Below are 21,304 nucleotides of genomic sequence, written 5' to 3' on the forward strand. Positions count from 1 at the left end.
ACTGCCTGGTAGGCTCTGAGTTAGGACTTTTCTCTTCATACCCATCCCCCTCCTTGCCATGTCAGCCCAGTCCTCACAACTGACCTGCAGCCTAATTCCCTTACTCAGCCCTACATTTCCCTGCTGGGACAGAAGCCTTGCCCTAAACTCCAGACTGCTTGGCTGGGATCCGACGCTCTGTTTTCCTCTTCCAACCCATTCTTCCAGGGGGCTGGGTCTGTTCCCCGTGCCCTGGTCCCCCATATCCTGCAGCAGTGTTAGTATGGCCAGCTCCAGTGCTGCTTGATCCCAGCTTCCTCCTCCTGTCAGACAGGCCTATGTTGCTGAGGTCCACCATGCCTCCCACTTAAACCCACCCGAGTTCAGATATCGCCAAACCTCGTCTGGGACCCGTGAACTCATTTGTAAGATAGGGGGTTATACTAGGTGACTTTTAAGGTAGCTCCCTTCCAACACTAACATCCTGTGTTTCTAAGTAGGCCAACTGTAAAAGAAGTCTGCACTGGCACAGAACAATTGAGGCTGGGAGCAAGTGAGTCAGACTCAGCAAAACTGTCAAGCTAACTGTGAACCCAGGAGATTAGAGTGTAGCACGCCACTGGGCAGACAGCAACTGAGACTCAAACCACAGATTAGCGTACCCAGACAGCTGTGTGGACAAGATGACTGATACCACACCTAGTTTATTAGTCACATTCATGTTCAAGGAATTAACAACGTCATTCTACATCCCCCCAAAAGACAACATTCATTTATGACCTAAAGCTATTTCCTTTGGTGATTATAACATTACCTTTTCTCATGGTTAGTACTGGTCATTTGGGATGAAATATTAGCCCATTAGTATTTTGCCCATTTCCTAGAAAGAACCATCTGGTAAGTATTCCCTGAGGGTCAAGCTTTACTCTCAAGACTTCCTAAGTTTCTCCAAGATGCTTCTCAGGGTGTGTGAAAGAAAAAACACAGATCTTTGAAGACCTAGGTTTGAATCCCACAGCTACTCCCTAGTCATGTGGTTCTGGAAAAGTGAATCTCTTTGAGCTTTGGAAATAGGATAATACCTGCCTTGCAAAATGGTAGCCCAGATTAGAAGTGCCTGGTATGCAGAAGCTTCTCAATAAAGGAGTTCTCCCTTACACCAACCCTGCTGCCTTCCATCTCTTCAGGTCTCTTTGCTCTCAGGATTGTTTCTCCTGGGCTTGCCTAGATTCTTCCTCTCTTTTCCACAGGAGCCTACAAGGTTTCTGCCAGCCCACACAAGTTCCTGCTCCAATTTCAGACCTATGGTATGCTGAGTGAGCACCAGTACTTCCTGGAGTAGGGGCTCCCTGCTTCCCCACCCCCGTTAGGGCTGAGCAATCACAGGCCAAGAAAAAAAATCTTGGTCAGAAGATGAGATCATAGCTGAAGTCTCTAAGAGCTCTATTGTCTCAGCTCCAGGTCTAATACACTGAAGATGTGAATGTCAGTGCTATAATTTAGTATAGAGCCAGTCAGGAGATTCTGAGAGACTATGCTGAAGTGAGGACATGGGTAAAGTAGGATGTCTTGAAGCTGCTGAGCACAGGATTCAGCTGTGGGACACACATTTTAGGCTGCCTAGGGTCTAACATTCTTGGTTCCTCCTTCAAGGGATTCTAATATCAGGGACCAGTACAGACATGGGCTGTAAGAGCCTTTGAGATCGTGTAGATCTACTTTCTTTTACACAAATGGAGAAACTGAGGCTAGAGGAAGAAAATTACTTTCCACATACAGAGAAAGGGCCAGAGTGGCACTTGAACCCAGGTCTCCAGATTCTGTGTCCATAACTATGTCTGTTATCCCATTATCCTATGGGGGAAAAACCCAGTAAATTCTTAAAATTCAACACATTGTGGATACTTAATAAATTGGATGGTTGAATAACATGTGGAGAGAATGTTTGCTAACAGGATTTTAAAGAAGAGAGCATTCACTGATTGACCAAATATTTGTTGAGTGCCAGAAGGTAAGGACTGTGAAGGATATTGAATGTCATGCTTCGGAGTGTGATTTCTACTTTGTAGGCAACTTGAAGCCATCACAGAGTTCAGAAGAGAGGATTGACGTGATCAGGTTTGGAGGATCATTCTGGTAGCAGAGGGGAGGATGGACTGGAAGGCGTCAAGAAGGTGCATGAGGAAATAGGAAGCTTAGAGCAGTCCTGGATGCTTGATGGATGTCCAAAGAAGGGTAGTGGCAAGAGAAGATTAACATGGCCCCTGCACAAGGGTGACACAGGAATTTGTGAAGCGTTCCATAATTAAAAAAAAAAAAAAAAAAAAAGAAGCGTAATGGCCATAGAACAGACAGGAAGCAGGAGAGCCAAAGGCCATTTCCTAAATACAGTGAATGGGGTCTGCGGTCAGTGGGATGACAGGTGAGGCCAGGTGGGGCAGAACGCGGGGCCTGAGGCAAGCCAAAGTACTGCTTCTCAAGACCCTAGACCTCTGCCCAGGCTTTCAGGCTACTCAAGCAGGCTCCACTCATGGCGGGGCAATGTTTGATGGGCACAGCACTGGGCAGGCTGCAGGTGCAGGCTGCTAACAGTCATTAATGGCCACTGGGATTCTGATGGTGATAAACTGCAGGCATCTGTTTCTTCAACAAAGTGCAGCAAAAATGGTTGGCTGTGGCATACAGATAAGAAGTTCTGTTAGAAGTGTTATTTCCCCAGAGGCTCCCAGTTAAGGGTAACATTTTTTACAGAAAATCTTCCAGTTTCTACACCTTGGCTGGACAATTTCAATTTACTGGTACAGGTAAGTGTCATCCACTACAGCTACAGAGGTTATTTTAACAGTTAATAGCAGTGTCAGGCAGCCTGACTCCAGACTAGTCCTCACTAGCTATATAAGCTGGAGCAAGTTACTAAATCTCTCAGTTTCCTCGAGCATATAATGAGGATCACAGTAGTACCTTTGTGAGGGTTGTTGTCCTCATGACATGAGATAATGCACTTGAAATGCTCAGTACGATGCTTGCCACAGAACAAGCGCTCAGAGTCAGCTATAGTTAATTTTAATAGCTCTACTGAATTATTTTGTAGCATGGTATATATATTTACAAAGACCACTTTTGTAAGTATAAATAAAATTTGTGTTCAACATTTTTAAAAACTTCTTGTTGGGATTTTGTTTTTAACTAAATTTCAAAGATTCATGGATGAGGAGTGGGACAGAACACTGGATACATTCTATATGTAGATTTTACGAATGTGCAATAAAAGCATTTTTTTTTTTGCTTCCCCCAAATTTTGTGTTCAAAAAATGATTCTGCTATTGATTTTCTGGGTGGCTTTGAGTAAGTCCATTTAACCTTTAAACTTTTTTTACTTCTTTGGCAAAATAAGTGGGCATAGTTTACATGGTTTGAAAAGGCCCTACCAATTCTAAAATAAGTACCTGGAATTATTTTTTCTTTTGCATAGCAACAACAGCAAGTCAAACCCCTGTTTCTAACGAAGGCCTGGAACCCTTCAGAATTATCAGGAATTATTGCCAAGAATCTAACTACCATCTTTACTATGAAATGTACGCTTATTTATCCAGTAGTTTGACAAAGTATAGCTGATCTGGAACATTGGGAAGGTTATTCACAATGTCGTAGCTGACAAGCAGAAAACTGGACACAGAACTTGAGTTTTCTTGTGCTTACTCATCTTTGGGGGAAAGTGACCTTTTTTTTTTTTTTAATTCTCTCATTTGTTCATTTTTAGTTTCAAAGTTTCTCTGTGAGTGATTTTTGGTGATAAGCTCATCAGTTTGGCAAAGTGCAGGGAATAGGTGGATAAAGATCATCTTTGGGAGCACACCTTTCAGGTCTAGCCCCAACTGTCCCTGCAGCCCTCTCCCACTCCTTTGTTTTCACACATTTTTTTTTAATTTAATTTTTTTTTAATTTTTTAAAATTTACATCCAAATTAGTTAGCATATAGTGCAACAATGATTTCAGGAGTAGTTTCCTTAGTTCCCCTTACCCACTTAGCCCATCCCCCCTCTCACAACCCCTCCTGTAACCCTGTTTGTTCTCCATATTTATGAGTCTCTTCTGTTTTGTCCCCCTGTTTTTATATTATTTTTGTTTCCCTTCCCTTATGTTCATCTGTTTTGCCTCTTAAAGTCCTCATATGATGGGGCACCTGGGTGGCTCAGTCGGTTAAGCGTCCGACTTCAGCTCAGGTCACGATCTCGCGGTCCATGAGTTCAAGCCCCGCGTCGGGCTCTGGGCTGATGGCTCAGAGTCTGAAGCCTGCTTCAGATTCTGTGTCTCCCTCTCTCTCTGCCCCTCCCCCATTCATGCTCTGTCTCTCTCTGTCTCAAAAATAAATAATCGTTAAAAAAAATTTTTTTTAATAAAAAAAAAGTCCTCATATGAGGGAAGTCATATGATTTTTGTCTTTCTCTGACTGACTAATTTTGCTTAGCATAATACCATCCAGTTCCATCTACGTAGTTGCAAATGGCAAGATTTCATTCTTTTCAATTGTCGAGTAATACTCCACTGTGTATGTGTGTGTGTGTATATATATATATATATATATATATATATATATATATATATACCACATCTTCTTTATCCATTCATCCATCGATGGACATTTGGGCTCTTTCCATACTTTGGCTATTGTTGATAGTGCTGCTATAAACATGGGGGTGCATGTGTCCCTTCAAAACAGCACACCTCTATCCCATGGATAAATGCTTAGTAGTGTAGTTCTGTTTTTAGTTTTTTGAGGAACCTCCATACTGTTTTCCAGAGTGGCTGCATCAGCTTGCATTCCCATGTTTTCACACATTCTGATACAACCAGACTGACCTCGGCTGTTTCCTCAGATCCTGTGTGATCACTGCTTCATATTTTACTAATGCTGCTCTCAACCTGGAAACCTTTCTTTCCTTTTCTCTAAATTCTTCCTCCACTCTCACTGCCAACATTTATATGTTCAAATCCTCCCCATCCTTCAAGGCTTAGTAATGTTATGTCTCTACAAAGTCTGGGTAATCTTTCTCCAAGGATGCATTGAATATCTCCATCAACTGAGCTCCCAGAACTGAGATATGAGCTTCTGATGTGCACCTCTCAGATGCTCCTGGCACCCACAATAGCACAGTGGTTGTGCACAGGATCTGCAGTCCTACCACTTGAGTTCAAATCCCTACTGGCGCCTTAGCTGTGTGTGATCTTGGGCAATTTATAAGCCTCTCCATGTCTCAGTTTCCTCATCTGTAAAATGGAGCTAATGGGAGCACCTACTTCATAAGGGTTTTGTTAGGTTTAAATGAGCCAGTACATTCCTAGCAGCACTATTGCTGGGTCATAGGGTAGATGCATAGGGGTACTTGTACCCCAATGTTTATAGCAGCATTTCAACAATAGCCAAATTATAGAAAGAACCTAAATGTCCATCAACTGATGAATGGATAAAGAAGATGTGGTTTATATATACAATGGAATACTACTTGGCAATGAGAAAGAATGAAATCTGGCCATTTGTAGTAACATGGATGGAACTGGAGGGTATTATGCTAAGTAAAATAAGTCAGTCAGAGAAAGACACATACCATATATTTTGACTCATATGTGGATCCTGAGAAACTTAACAGAAGACCATGGGGGAGAGGAAGGTGGGGGAAAACATTACAGAGAGGGAGGAGGCAAACTATAAGAGACTCTTAAACACTGAGAACAAACTGAGGATTGATGGGGGTGGGGGTAGGGGACAGGGGAAAGTGGGTGATGGGCATTGAGGAGGGCACCTGTTGGGATGAGCACTGGGTATTGTTTGGAAACCAATTTGACAACAAATTATATTTAATATAAAAATAATAAATGAGCCAGTACATGTAAAGCATTTAGAATAGTGCCTTGCCCACAGTCAGTGTTTAATAAATGCTAGCTATTGTTACTTTCTCCTTCTACCTTATTTTATAGGTATAACATCACTAATGTTGCTTCCTTGACTCTCAACTCCTTGAGAGCAGGAGGATTTGTGTCTGTTAATTTTCTGTAGCCCTTTTTATGCCTAGAACTTAGCACACAAAGCTAGTTATCTGACAGATTTTAGAAAACTTAGGCCTAAGTCTTTCCTACCGTTTTATCCCTAATATTCACAAGGTGACTTTCACCATGGAATAAGCGATTCCATGAATTAAAGAAGTTTGTTGTAATTAAATGTCAAATTGGACATTAGACTAAATAAACAGTCTGTAGTCAGTTGCATGCTAATGCATGTGGAAGGCCAAGGCCTTTTAAAGAATATTACATGTGGTCTGCAACTATTTGACCCAGGGCCCCCAGCTCCTGGCCCTGGTCCCATTCCACTGCACTAAGCAGCCAGATTCGATTACCTTTGCTTCCCATGGCCGTGGGTCAGCCTGGCCCCAGCTGGCCATGCACAGCAATGACCAAGGCCACCACAGAGTGCAGTTCACTTTGCAGGAAGCAGCCTCACCCATGATCCATAGACAGATTAGTGAACAAATATGTACTAAAGGAAAACATCATGTATTACTCGCGTGGGACAAAGTTCAGTTGTAGTCAAGACTACAGGTCCAATTCAGATCTGTTTTTGAGATATTTTCCACATCTTTTCCAGATATTTTTCACATTTTTGCAGAGACACTTCTTGGTCTGTGATCATGGATTGGTGCCAAACAGCAGTTTACCCAACACTGTGATTCATTTATTTGTTTACTATACACTGTTTGACTTTTCTCATATTTGCCTTTGGCTGAGGACACTCAGCATGTGCTTTACATGTCTAATCAGTCAGGCTTTTTAGTATTTTTGGATCCTAATAAAAAATTGGTTCTCCAACCTGCCTCTATAATCTGGGAATATAGCCAAAGGTAACAAAAACACTAATGTGAAAAGATACCTACACCCCCATGTTCATGGAGGCATTATTTACAATAGCCAAGACATGGAAACAACCTAAGTGTCCATCAGTGGATGGATGGATAAAGAAGTTGTGGTATCTATATACAATGCAATATTATTCAGCTGTAAAAAAATCCAGGAGATTCTACCATTTGCGACAACATGGATAGACTTTGAAGGCACTATGCTAAGTGAAGTAAGTCAGACAGAGAAAGACAACTATTACACGATCTCACTTATATGTGGAATTGAGAAAAAAATGCAAAAAAAAACCCATAAAATAATAAAAGAAGATCAGACTTGTTAGCAGACGCGGGAGTTGGTAGGGAGAATTAGAGGAAAGTGGTCAAAGGGTACAGACTTCCAGCTATAAGATAAAGAAGTACTAGGGATGTAATGCATCACATGGTGACTATAGCTAACACTGTCAGATCACACACAGGAAAGCTGTTCAGGGTATAAATCCTAAGAGTTCTCATCATGAGGAGATAACTTGTTCCCCTTTATTCTTTTCTTCATACTGTATCTATATGAGAAGACAGATGATAGCTTAGCTTACTGTGGTCATCATTTCACAATATATGTAAATCAAACCATCATGCTGTGCACCCTAAACTTATACAATGATGTACGGCAATTATTTCTCAGTAAAACTAGAAAAAAATTCAGACCAAAGGCTAGGATTTTTCTAATAATAAGCCAGGGACCACTCATTTTCTTTTTAGCGAGTATTAACTTCAATTGAGTCCTTCTCTTCTGTGAAATTGCACATTAGTGCTAAAACATAATTCGGGTCAAGTATAATATCAGCTGCTATTGTGTCATTAATAGTTCCAAGTTCATGAATAAGAGCCATACAAAGTAGCACAGGCCCAAAGAAATGGGCCTGGAGAAATGAGGACAGACAGGGCCCAAAGAAATCAAGATATAAAATGCTGCCTTCTCTCTGTTGTCAGGAGCAGCATTGCCTTCCTCACAACTAACCTTAGCTCAGAGGGGGTACTGAAAGTCTCAAAAGTTGGTTCTCCACCCTGCCTCTTATGTTTGCTGTTCTTAACTCTAGAATGGCATTCCACTGGCAGAAGTTTGTTCTAGAGACTTCAGTCCATTCCTTTACTAATTCATTCATCCATGCAATGTTTATTAGTGCCACTATGTGCAGGATCTGGGGAAAGAAAAGTGAGTAGGACAGAGCTTTTTGTCCAGTATGAAGGCAAAAATAAGGATATGGTTAAAACTCTGTATGTTTGAGAAGTGTTATGATAGAGCTTTATGAATGGGGCTGCGGGAGAAGTAGGAGGTAACCCCAGAGACAGGGATTTCATAGAAAACCATGAGTGAAGGAATGATGAGGTCACATACCTCACAGAGGACAGGTAAAGTGAGGAAAGACAATGTTGAGTACAGATACCTCTGACAGGTGAATGCTTTAAGCTGGCTGGTGCTTACGAACAAGTAAAATGTGCAGCAGCCTTTCAGGTTCACAAGGTCACACCATCCAAAAGCTGGGCAGAATTTATCCCACAAGCTAAGAGTTGATAGGGAAGTGAGTGAGAATAGACAGACTGGGACTTGGGCCCCTGAGGGGGGTGCGTGAAGAGGGCTCTTGGTTTGGAGGAACAACTTAGGGCACTGGGTCCAGAGTTGGAGGTGTCCTGAGACTGGCCCTGAAAAAGGCGGTCAGAAAATGCCAAACAAACTTTGCCTATTTGGTAATTTGGGGGAAAGTGGACACTGGCTTAGTCGTGTGCAGTGAGGTCCCAGATGGAAGCCATAAGTTAAATCTGGATTAATGTGGTTTATTTGATTAAAATAGGCAAAGCATGTGTTTGGCTTCAGGGCTAGAAGACTTGTTGAAGTCTCCAGTTCTAATCATTCCTGTCCCTGCACTGTAACCCCAAGTAGCACATGCTCTTCCTTCTACTCAGAGTACCTCTGCACCCTCTTCTTTTTTGCCCTTCAAGGCTTAAACAAGTGTCCTCTACTTCCCTGATGGCTGTTGAGTATGCCTGCTTCACGCTCCCATAGAAATCAGTACATCTCTCTCACTGGGTTAGCACACACCACACTGGATTGTCCCTGTCTGTTGACTTTCCTGTCTCTGCCTCTGCCAGGCTATGAGCTTTCTGAGGGCAGAGACTACCTTCCATCTCTATCCCCAGGACATAGCCAGACTAGAACAGTAGCTGCTGATGTATTTCTGTGGTTCTGTGGATGGACACATGGATGGATGAACTGAGCAAGTGGATGGATGATTTGCCCAAATCAATATGAACTTGCATTCTCTTTAGGAATACAGACCTCAGGGAGTAAATGCTCAGAAAAATGTTGAACATGTTTTAATGCTGTGGTGAACCATAGATAAAAAGCAGATGCCTTGGTCCAAATCAAACATAGTTGCAATGTGGTATGCTTTATTTTCCTGTTCACATGAGCACTGTAATTTTAGGTCAAGGTTTGCCTTAGTAGGCAGGTTTCAAAGATGTGGAAGGAGGAGCCATCTAATCGAAAAAGCTCAAACCAGGAGCCAAGAGGTCTAGCCTCTCTTCCTGAGACCCTACCAACTTCCTGATTATGTAACCCAGATGAGCTTCTTATCTTCATATGCTTCCAGTCTCCCAGCCTCCAGTATTTCCCCTTTGCACACCATCCTTCACCCAGTTATCTTTCCTAAAAACAAATTAATCATCTCATTTTTGCTTTAAAACCCCCTTTGTCCCCAGAGCAAAGTCCTACCCCTTTAGCAGGCAAACAAGATCTTTTTAGTATCTCTCAGGACTGATGGTCCTTTATCATGTCCCTTTTATTCAGTTACTCCCTGGTTCTCATTCTTCCAAACAAGCTCTTTTGTGCCTATGTTTTTCCCACACACTGTCCCCAAGGTCAGCAATGACTTTCTCCAACTCATTTCACCTGGTGAACTCTTTCTCGTTTATATTTTAAGACTCAGCCAATGGAGCCCAATGGTTGGTTCCTCAGCAAGGCCTCTTCTAACTCCTTCTGAAAATGTGAGCACCTCCTCCACTCTGCTCTGACAACATTTTCTATTGTTTACCTTGGATGGCTTATAAGTCTAATAGAAAGTGTTTGCTTACTTGTCCATCTCAGGGGCAAAATTCTGAGTTCTTATAGGTTGAGGCCATTGTTCTTATAGCTCCCCCCCCCCCCCCCCCATTTAGTCACTAGCACTTAGGAAGTTTCACAATATACACTGGTTGAAAAAAATCAAACTAGTTACATTGAATTTTACATGTACTGTCTTTCTAACTGTGGCTGTTTTCACCTCTCATCCATTTCCCCATGAAACTTGATAATAAAGATTGGTTTGTTGAGCACTGATCAGGCAGCAGGCACTTTTCTATACCCTTTATACATGACAACTTCATTTAATCCTTATCTCAGCACTGCAGAGCAGGCATTACTATTCATCTTACTCTACAGATAAAGAAACTGAGGCTCAAAGAGGTTAAATATCTTTCCCAAGTCTTCAAGAGAAGACTCTCCAGCTTCAAAGCCTATGGCCTTTCCATAGCATCATCTGCTTTCTCAAAGGTCTGAACCTGGTAGGTTCTGACTTAGTGGTTTAATTGCTCTGAATTACATTGAACAGGACTGAAAGAGGCTCATTCTGACTTCCAGCTGGGGATTGGCCATCTCCACAGCCCATCCATGAAACCCTAGACAGCCACATCTAAATGCTGGCGTGTGTGAAGACAAAGCCCAGATCCTTTTCCTGGCAGGAAGCTATGTCTTCTAGCACATGGAACCCCACTGCATTTCCTGGGATCAGACGGAGTCCTCAGCACAGAGGCCCACTCATAGTTCATGGGTTTGTCCCCAGCGTCCAGTCCAGAAACTGTCTTCTCCCTGGCTCCCTGGAGAATGAGAAATTATTGGCTTCTGGAATGTTTTTCTGGTCACTGAGCCCTCAAGGTGAAAGGTCTCTTGGATGGAAAACAACAGGCCAAGTTTACCCAACCCAGCAAGGCGTCAGGCAGCCCCGAGGCACATTCCATCAGGTCCCACAGAACAGCTGGGGCTTCTTCTCTTCAGCTTGATACCTGCCCTCAAAGAATGGAGGTCTTCCTGCCCCACTGCACAGCTGACATAAAGCAGAAATCTCACTGCAGAGCTCCCTTCAGGCTGGAGACTATGCAGACCCTCAGAAATATTCTCCTTTCCTTCTGCTTTTTACTGTTGCTCTAAGACTTCAGCTTATGAGGGGAAGAGAGTCTCACAAAATGATATGTGCTCCTGTCCTAAAAATGTCCCATAGCAATAATGTCAGAAGGGGGAGGAATATTTATATATTTACATGCTCACAGTATATAAAATGGATATTACATGCCAGCCATTTTACATACATCATCTCATTTAACCATCACTATAATTATTTTTCCCATTTTAAAGATGTGCAAACTGAAAATGACTCAAAGCTAACTGCAAGCTATTTCCTTTCACTGATAGAAGGGATATTGTAAAACCCTGGACCCTGCACCTGAGAATCAGTGACTAGAGCTCAGTATGAGCGTGATGTGTTACGTAGCTACACAGGTAGTGTCCTTGCATTAGTCACATCTGCTCATTGTCTGAGACTCTGTTATATCTTGCCCTGTGTGTCCCTGCTGGAATCAGGAATTCTATCTGACCCCCAAACTCAGCTGTCTAGTACTAAGAAAAGGAAGGAGTTTGAGTTTTACAAGAAGAGCCTTAAACTAGGAGTTTGAGTACATTTGCTTGTGTCCCAGCTCTATTATTTAACGTATGTGAGATCTTGCCTTGGTTTTGTCATCTGTGAAGTGGGAAGAATAATGATTGATTTTCTGTTTTGGGTTTGTGATGATTAAATGAGACATTGCATATGGGGTATGGGAAAACCCACAGAGACCTGGCCTATTCCTAAATGAATCACGTTCTTGTCCACTGTCCCTTCTATGGAGCTCCATCATGATTGAACAGCATTCTATTCTTTATTTTTTTATCTTTTATTTTTTTATTTTTTTTTAACATTTATTTATTTTTGAGACAGAGAGAGAGAGAGAGCATGAACAGGGGAGGGTCAGAGGAAGAGGGAGACACAGAATCCGAAACAGGCTCCAGGCTCTGAGCTGTCAGCACAGAGCCTGACACGGGGCTCGAACCCACAGACTGTGAGATCATGACCTGAGTCGAAGCCGGACGCTTAACTGACTGAGCCACCCAGGCGCCCCGCATTCTATTCTTTAGAATAATTTTCCTTCTATCCCCCTCCCCCATAGGCTAAATGAAGACCAGTGTGGTATAGAGGAAGAAGCACAGACTACGAATTGGATTACTTGGGTGTGAGTACTGATTTTATCAATTATTGGCTGTGAGATAATTGAGTCACTGAGCATCAATTGCCTCATCTGTTGAGTGGGGAAAATAGTAGTAGGTATATTCTAGGGTTACCATGAAGAATACATGAGTGCACCAACACTTTATAAATTCTAATGTGCTATACAAATGCAAGTTATTCATCCCACAAAGTTTTCTGACCATCTGCTATGGGCCAGGCATATGCCAGGTTATGAAGATCCAAGGACAATAAGACACAGTATCCATTAAACTTCATCTGAGGAGGAGACAGAAGCATACACAGGTAATTGCAGGTAATTACAACGCAGTGTGGTAAGTACCACTATAGGGAAGGAGTAAAATGCTTGAGGCACAGAATAGGGGCACTGTATTAGTTACCTATTGCTGTAAAACAAATTACCCCAATACTTAGTAGCTTAAAACAACAAGTTATTATTAGTTTACATATATTCTAGGAGTCAGGAACCTGGGAATGGCTTAGCTGAGGTCAAGCTGTTGACCAAGGCTATAGACTCTGAAGACTCTCTAGAGCTGCAGAATCCACTTCCAAGCTCACTCCTGCAGCTGTTGGTAAGAGGCTTCAGTTCTTTGCCATGTGAACCTCCCCACAGGTCTGCTCAAGACTTGACTTTCTCCAAGGGAAGTCATCCAAGAGAAAGCATGTGTGAGAGAGCACCAAAAATTACAACCTAATCTTAGAAGTGCTGGGTTATCATTTCTGCCATTTCTGTTCATCATAAAGACCAACCATGGTACAATTCAGAAGGGGAATACACAAGGGTGTAACTAGCAGGGGGTGGGAATCTTTGGGAGCCATTTTGGATTCTTGCTCCCACAGGTACTAAACACATTGGGAGAGAGGAGCCAGGAAAATTGTCTGGATCTTAAGCTCAGGTGTATTTTTACTGCTTCTTGTCATTTCTGCTGGATGCTGGACTGGTAAGAGAAAACATTCTTTTCTATCCAGATTATTCTGCCATTAAGTGGAAATGATATTGTAGAAAATGTAGAGTAAACACAGAGCTATCAAGAAGTGGTAATGACTCAACAAAATAAAAACCTTCTGCATAGCAAAGGAAACAATCAACAAAAACTAAAAGGTAACCTGCTAAATGGAAGAAGATATTTGCAAATGATGTATCCAATAAAGGGTCAGTATCCAAAATACATAAAGAATAGATTCAAGTCAACACTTAAAAAAAATAAATAATCCAATTAAAAAATGAGTAGAAGACATGAACAGACATTTCTCCAAAGAAGACTTCCAGATGGTCAACAGAATCAGGAAAAGATGCTTAACATCACTTGTCATCAGGGAAATACAAATCAAAACTGCAATGAGCGATCACCTCACACATGTCACAATGGCTAAAATTAACAACACAAGAAACAACAGGTTGGTGAGGATATGGAGAAAAAGGAACCCTTATGTACTGTAGGTGGGAATGCAAACTGGTATAGCCACTTTGGAAGACAGTACAGAGCTCCTCAAAAAGTTAAAAATAGAACTACTTTACAATTCAGTAATTGTGCTACTGGGTATTTACCCAAAAAATGCAAACACATTAATTCAAAGGGATATGTGTGCCATTATGTTTACTGCAGCATTATTTGTAATAGCCCAACTGTGGGAGCAGCCTAACTGTCCACTAATAGATGAATGGATAAAGAAGAAGTGGTATATGTATATGTGTGTGTATATATGTAATATTATTCAGCCACAAAAAGATGGAAATCTTGCCATTTGAAACAACATGGATGGAGCTAGAGAGCATAATGCTAAGCAAAATAAGTCAGAGAAAGACAAATACCATATGATTTCACTTATGTAGAATTTAAGAAACAACAAATGAGCAAAGGGGAAAAAAAAAGAGAGAGGAAGAGAGAGAGAGGAAGACAAACCAAGAAACAAACTCCTAACTATAGAACATAAACTGTTGGTTACCAGAGGGGAGTTAGGTGTGGGGATGGATGAAATAGGTGATGGGGATTAAAGAGTACAATTATCGCGATGAGCAGTAAGTAAAGAATTGTTGAATCACTGTATTATACACCTGAAACTTATATAACATTGTACATTAATTATACTGGAATTAAAATAAAAAGCTTAATAATAAAAAAAGGAAGTGATAATGACTTTGCTGGTGTCTAGCTCGGTCTTCAGGGCAACTGTACCCTGGTGAGATCAGTTCTCCAAAGGCCCTACTATGGCCCTTAAAGTTCATAGCCTTCCTAGAGCTGACCAATAATAACTAGCACCCTTCCCTATTACAGTGCATCTCGCATGGTACCACAATTGTGATTTTACGTGTCCCATATCCCTTTAAACTGCCTTGAGCAGGCAGGAAAAATGTCTGTCTGGTACATAGCTTGTCCATACATAGCGTGTCCCACATCCGGTATGGTGCCTGGCACTGTGCCTGTTTGATAAAAGAATTAATGGAAACTGAATGAATACAAGATACACTGTAAATATCATAAGGTCCATGCAGGTAAGTAATTATCACAACATTTAAGAAGTTATGCTATGTGTTTCCTGAGTATCAGGTTCTATGTTACATGCTTTACATATATTATTTCATTTAATACTCATCACAATCCTATGCTAGGTATTATCATCCCCATTACACATATGAGGAAACTAAGGTGACACGATTAGAAAATGACAGAGTGTGGATTTGACCCCAGGTCTGTCAGACTCTGAAGCCTGTGCAACTAATCATATTTGGTAGCAGATCTTCTCAAACATACAAACAAAAAATTGCAGATCTCAAGGGTTTTGGTAATTAACAAACCAGATAAAAGAAAATTAAATAGTCTTTAAGGAACAATGTGATGAATATCTGAAAACCAAGTCTCTCTCTCTCTCTCTCTGTCTCTCTCTCTCTCTCTCTCTCTCTCTCTCTCTCTCATACACACACACACACACACACACACACACACACACTTTATTTTTTCAGGAAAGCCCAGCTTAAGTCTCACCTCTTCCAGGAAACCTTCTTTGACTCATAGTGATGCCTGTCTCCCTTAACTCCCACAGCACTTGTGACAGAGCCATTCAGTTGATACTAACCATATGTAGTCTTGATTTGCAGTATCTTTTTTGAAAGTTATTTATTTATTTATTTATTTATTTATTTATTTATTTAGAGAAGGAGAGAGAGAACAGGTAGGGTGGGGGCAGAGAGGAGAGACAGAATCCCATGCAGGCTCCACACCATCAGAGCAGAGCCCAATGTGCGGCTTAAACTCATGAGATCATGACTTGAGATGACTTGACATGACATGATCTGTGGGATCATGACTTGAGCTGAGATCAAGAGTTGGATGCTTAACTGACTGGGCCACCCAGGTACCCCTGCAGTATATCCTTTTTACAACTCAGATCCATGGCTTCCTTCCTTATACAGCGAGGGAGTTGGACTACTTTTGAATGTTCTCTGGCTTGCACACTGTAAGAGGTATTTCCTGACTCCCATTGGCACAATCACCTCCTTGCGGGGAGCACAACATGGTTGCATGTGGCAGGCCCTCACTGATGGCAGAGCTTTTACCTGATTGTGTTGGAAAAGCCTGTTTTCAACCATCTCCTGACTACCCTGTAAGTTCCTGGGGACTCCTTATAATGTCCCAGCACCCAGCACAGGGCCTGGAACAGAGTGGGCTCTTTGTAAGTGTTTCCTGGATAAATACATGAGTGAGTGAATAAATGAAGTGGCGGTAATGACAGCAGCATTAATGAAACCCTCTAATATCATTGGCATTATTAAATCAACAGTAGTAATTTCTTTTACTTGTTTGGTGATTTGACCTTCCCCAGGCAGCATCTTCTTAAGACCTTGTCATCCCAGGGCTTTCTGCCTACAGGACCAGTATGGAACATTTACATTCAGAGTGGACAGAGCTGTAGACACATAGACAAACTTTAACTTGGCTTGTTCCAGACTGCTTGCCAACTCATCACTCTTCTGTTTGGACTCATTACCACATTCTTTATTACAAGATACTTTTGGAACATGAGGCAAAGCCCTTGCCTACAGCTTTATTTGTTCTGGTTGCATATGTGATCTGCTTGCTTTCAGATGCCATCACCCATCTCTGACAGTTGGGCAGGGGGTTATGACTTCATTTCAGCACTAGGATTTCTCCTGGGCCCCATGGTCCAATGGGAACCATCTGGGAAATTTCCTACAGCAGCTGCTTCCACACAGGGAAACAGGATAACAGGAACCCTCCTAATGATCTTCATCAATGCCTTTGATAGGATCCTTACTTGTTTAAGCTTTTCTCTATTTTCTGCCTTACATCGGGTAAGAAATATAGCGCAGCGGTAAAGAGCATGAGTCTTACACTTAGAGATGGATTTTCGTCCTGGCTCTGCTTCTTATTAGCTATGTATGTTGGGTGAATTATTTCTTTGAGCCTTAACTTTCTCATTTGTGAACCAGGAATAATAATGTTATCTACCTCATAGGGCTGTGGGGATTGGAGTAATGCTGCAAAGAGTGTAGAATAAAGCTTGCAAATAATACACCCTCAGTCAACGCAGTTATCATAATTCACTATTACTTAGTGTATCCACTGCTCACAATGAGGATAGAGTGGGTAGTGAGAGGCTGCGGTAAGTTTTCATCATTACCATCAACATTTGGATGGAAAGAGAAAGAAATTCAGATTTATTAAATGTTGGCCTTGGAGCTTTACTTACTAGAATCCATTTAATGTTCAGAAAGACCACAATTTACAGATAAAGCTCAGGGGATTAAGGAACTTTCTTGATGTCACACAGCCAGGGTGGGAGCACATCTTCCTGACGCACGTTCTTTCCCTGTTTCCCCCAGAATACCCAGGGGTCCAATGGGGCTTTTCATTTGGTCCTTGTCAGTGGTGAATATCCACGTACTGACCTTGACATCCTTCTCGATACTTAGAACTAGAATTGCTGTGTACATTTAGTTCTTATTCCTCTCCCACTTCCTTAACTGGCCCCAAGATGTTCTGTGAGTCCTGCTGTAACTTCTCTTTTCTACTCAGTCCACGTCAGTCTGGTTTCCTGACAAACTTTCCTGTTTCTCTGGGTCTATCACTCTCCTCCTTTCTGTACCCAGCCATTTCATTTCCACAGCCTCAGCTTACCCTGTGCCTGGGACTGTCTGTGGTAGTATCAGTAGGACTGGGATCAGTAGCCCAGGCCAGGCTGGCTCAGCTACATACAAGGGGTGGGGTGAGGAGGGTGGGAGGGATAGTGGAGAGTGTAAGGGACACAGAAGATAACTGGGCTGGGGGTAGGGAGGCCAGTAGGGAACCTGGGGAGACTGACAGAGTCAGGAAAACACCTGCCTGCTCAGGTGAGGGCAAACAGCGTGCCTGGGGATGCTGTTGCAGCAACAGAGAAGTTAGGAGTGCTCTGTCTGTGCTATGGCAGATCTCAGGGGGAGCAGAGTCTTCAAGGCCTTGAACTTGGGGGAGTCAGGGTAAAGCAGGCTGAATGCTAGGCTCTAAGCTGATATCATATCAGGAGGAGTTCAGTTCCAATAGTATCTAAAAATGGAGCAGGATTAGGGATTTATGGACAGGCCTGGTTTCAGACAGTTTATTTGTAATAATAAACCATCAGATGGTCCCAGAAATTCCATTACATTGGCATACAGCTTGGATGTCCCAGGCTGCCTCTCCTACTCAGAAGTTGTACCAAAAATTCTTTGGCAGACACTGGCTTCTAACTTTTAGTTCTGAAAATGCAGTCACAATACCTAACCCATATTCTATAATCTAAAATATTTGGAGGAATGGTTATAGACTATCATTGGACTCCATTTTCCTGACTTCCTATAATAAATCTTTTGCCTACCATGTTATTTTTTTCATATTAAAAAAGTGTTAACTATACAAGTGTAAACTATAAATAAATACATTCTTTGCAAAAAAAAATTTAAATGAGTAGTGAGTGAAGAGTAAAAATCCTGCTCATACAACCTCACTTAACCCCACTTCCTTCTGTAAATTATCCCCCTATCTAGTCAGTACACTAACTTTCTGCTATTAGTTTTTCTATGCACTTAGGAAGATGCAGGAGTGTCCAGAATTACGGGGTGGGAGCCAGAAGGAGCAGACTGCTCTGGCAGAAGTAGTATTTTATCACTGACATTGTTTGTTTTCACTGTTCATGGTAATAATAAGACACAGATCAAGTAGGGGCGCCTGGGTGGCTCAGGTGGTTAAGTGGCCGACTTTGGCTCAGGTCATGATCTCGCAGTTGGTGAATTTGAGCCCCGCATCAGGATCTGTGCTGACAGCTCAGTTGCCTGAAGCCTGCTTCAGATTCTGTGTCTCCCTCTCTCTCTGCCCACTTTCTCTCTCTCTCTCTCTCAAAAATAAATAAACATTAAAAAATTTTTTAAAAAGCAGACCATTAGATTTTATCATTTACTATTGTTTTCATGTTATTGCCTAAAATTATTGTTTTAAGTTATTCTCAGTTGATATATCCCCTTATTGCCTACACTCAGGACAGACAGCTCTCCCTTCTTTGCCCTACTGTGGTAGGCCACTGTTCATATGTCCAATATGTACATTAATGTGTCTTATTTATTTATTTATTTGAGAGAGAGAGAGAGAGAGAGAGAGAATGAGAGAGCATGAGCAGGGAAGAGAGGCAGAGGAAGACAGAGAGAAAATCCCAAGCAGGCTCCATGCTCAGTTTAGAGCCCGACGTGGGGTTCAATCTCATGACTCTGGGATTATGACCTGAGCCGAAACCAAGAGTTGGACACTCAACTGACTGAACCACCCAGGTGGTCCATGTACATTCATGTATTTTTAAATGGGATAATCTATATATATTGTTCTACAATTTGCATTTTCTCCCTCACCTTCGTTTAGCAATATGTCCTTGGGATCTTTCCATGAGAGCACATAGAATTAGTATAATTCTGCCACTTTTTTATTAGCAGCTGCATAGTATCCCATAGTATGGTTGTACCATCCTCCTCTTGATAGATATTAGGTCTTTCAATATTATGCCACATCAAACACCACAGCATCACTTATTTCCAGTGGCATGAAATTGGACGCAATCTACTGTCTAATGTCCTTAGATGACACTAATATCTATATATGATACTTAATAGTAATACTCATTTTTTATCAAATGCTTAGTCTATACAAAGATCTGTTCTAGGCACTTTGCATGTAAGTAACTCACTCAATTCTCAGAACAAACGCTATGAAGTAGGGACTACATATTATCATCCTCATTTCACTGCAGAGGCACTAAGGTAATCTCACCCAAAGTCCTATAACTAATAACTGGCTGAGCTGGGATTTGAACCATAGCACTCTGACTCCAGGATCTATACTACTGACCTCATTGTGCATACAAGCCTCTTGTGCATTTGCACAAGCTTTTCTCCAGGTTACATAGCTGGAAAAGAAAAACATTGATATGTATTTCCAAGTTACTCTGTCAAAAGTAGCTGTATCAGTTGACACTCCCATGGAATTTGAGAGGGCCATCTTCCCTAAAACCTTGCCAGCGCTGGATTTCATCAAGTTTACTCATTTTTGACAACCTGGAAGGTAGAAAAAAAAAAGTCTTTTTTTTCTCCCTCATTTGAAAGCTAGTTTGGCTAGCTAGCATAATACATAATTCTAGGTCAAAATTATTTTCTTTCAAAGTTTGAAGTTACTACTTCACTGCCCAGCATTCAGAGTGACCTTTCAGAAGGCTGAAAGCCAATTTATTTTTGTTCCTTGTAGGTAACCTGTTTTACTTCTTTGAAAACTTTTAGAGTTTTCTCTTTGCCCTTTTGGCTCTGAAACATCCCTCGTATCTGTCTAAGCAAACATCTTTTAAAATGTCCCTTGTCTGACACTTAGCAGGCCCTATGAAGTCTTGAGCCTTTCTTTGGGTTGGGAAATTTTCTTTTATTATTTCTTTGTGGATCTCTTCCCCACCAATTCTCGGTTCTTTGCTGGCATTTCTCCTGAATGAAAGGAGGCACTTCTGAATCAATGCTTTGTGTCTCTGGATTATTCTGCTTGGGCTGTCATAACCAAATACCATATACTGAGTGGCTTACACAACAGAAATTTATTTTCTCACAGCTTTGGAGGCTAAGATCAAGGTGCTGGCCAATTTGGTTTCCAGTGAGGGCTTTCTTCCTGGCTTGGAGACAGCTGCCTTCTGGCTGTGCCCTTGCTATGTCCTCACATGGCAGAGAGATAGCTCTGTTGTTTCTTCCTCTTCATATAAGGTCACCAGCTCTACTGAATTATTGAATTGATCTCATTTAACCTTTATCACCTCTTCACAGGGCCTATCTCCAGATACAGTCACATTGAGTTCAAGGCTTCAACATATGAATTTGAGGGGAACACAATTCAGTCCATAGTAGTCTCTTAATTTTTCTGTCAGATTTTCCATTCTTGATAGTTTCTGCAGGTTTCCTGACACTCAGCTTCTGCTTAACAACCCCAGTTTTTGCCATATCCATTTTATTATTCATCTCATCTATTGCTTTTTAAATTTTACTATCATAATTTTTCATTTCCTGTTTGTTTGTTGTTTGTTTCTTTTTCATAGACCCTGCTGCAATATCCTCAGGGCTCTTTTGAAGGATGATGATATTTAGAATTTTTCAAATGCTCTTTTCTGTTCCTTTATCTTCCTTTCGTCTGGGATCGGCTTTCCATTTGTTGATCTTAAACCTTTCCTTTAGAGCTGTTGAATTTCCTCAAATATCTGGTGATCCTTGGTTTTTCATCGTATTTATGTTTGAAGGATTAGTTAATTAGCAGGTATTTTGGTAAGTTTTCCCTCCAGTTTTGAGCTGTTCGTTTCCCCTCCACTTCCCTTTGGTAAATGGAGGGTTACTTGGGACCCTGTGAGTAGGACATTTTGACCGCAGACTTCCCAGTAAGGTGCTGGGAGCAGGCAGAGAGGCAGGCTTGGGGACCACCCTCCTCCCCACTTCGTCCTTTACCCATCCCCAGTTGCCAAAATAAGGAGGCCTTTACTTAGACAAAGCCCCAGTTGACAGGCTGGGCAGGAACAGCTTTCCCT

General features: G+C 41.7%; 1 pseudogene; it reads left to right on the forward strand.

Moving 5' to 3' along the window:
- The first annotated feature begins 2,222 nt into the window (after positions 1-2,222).
- Positions 2,223-2,288, forward strand: LOC122201511 (annotated as a pseudogene).
- Positions 2,289-21,304: the final 19,016 nt, after the last annotated feature.

The sequence above is a fragment of the Panthera leo genome, chromosome D1 (assembly GCF_018350215.1).
Source record: "Panthera leo isolate Ple1 chromosome D1, P.leo_Ple1_pat1.1, whole genome shotgun sequence".
Taxonomy (NCBI): Eukaryota; Metazoa; Chordata; class Mammalia; order Carnivora; family Felidae; genus Panthera; species Panthera leo.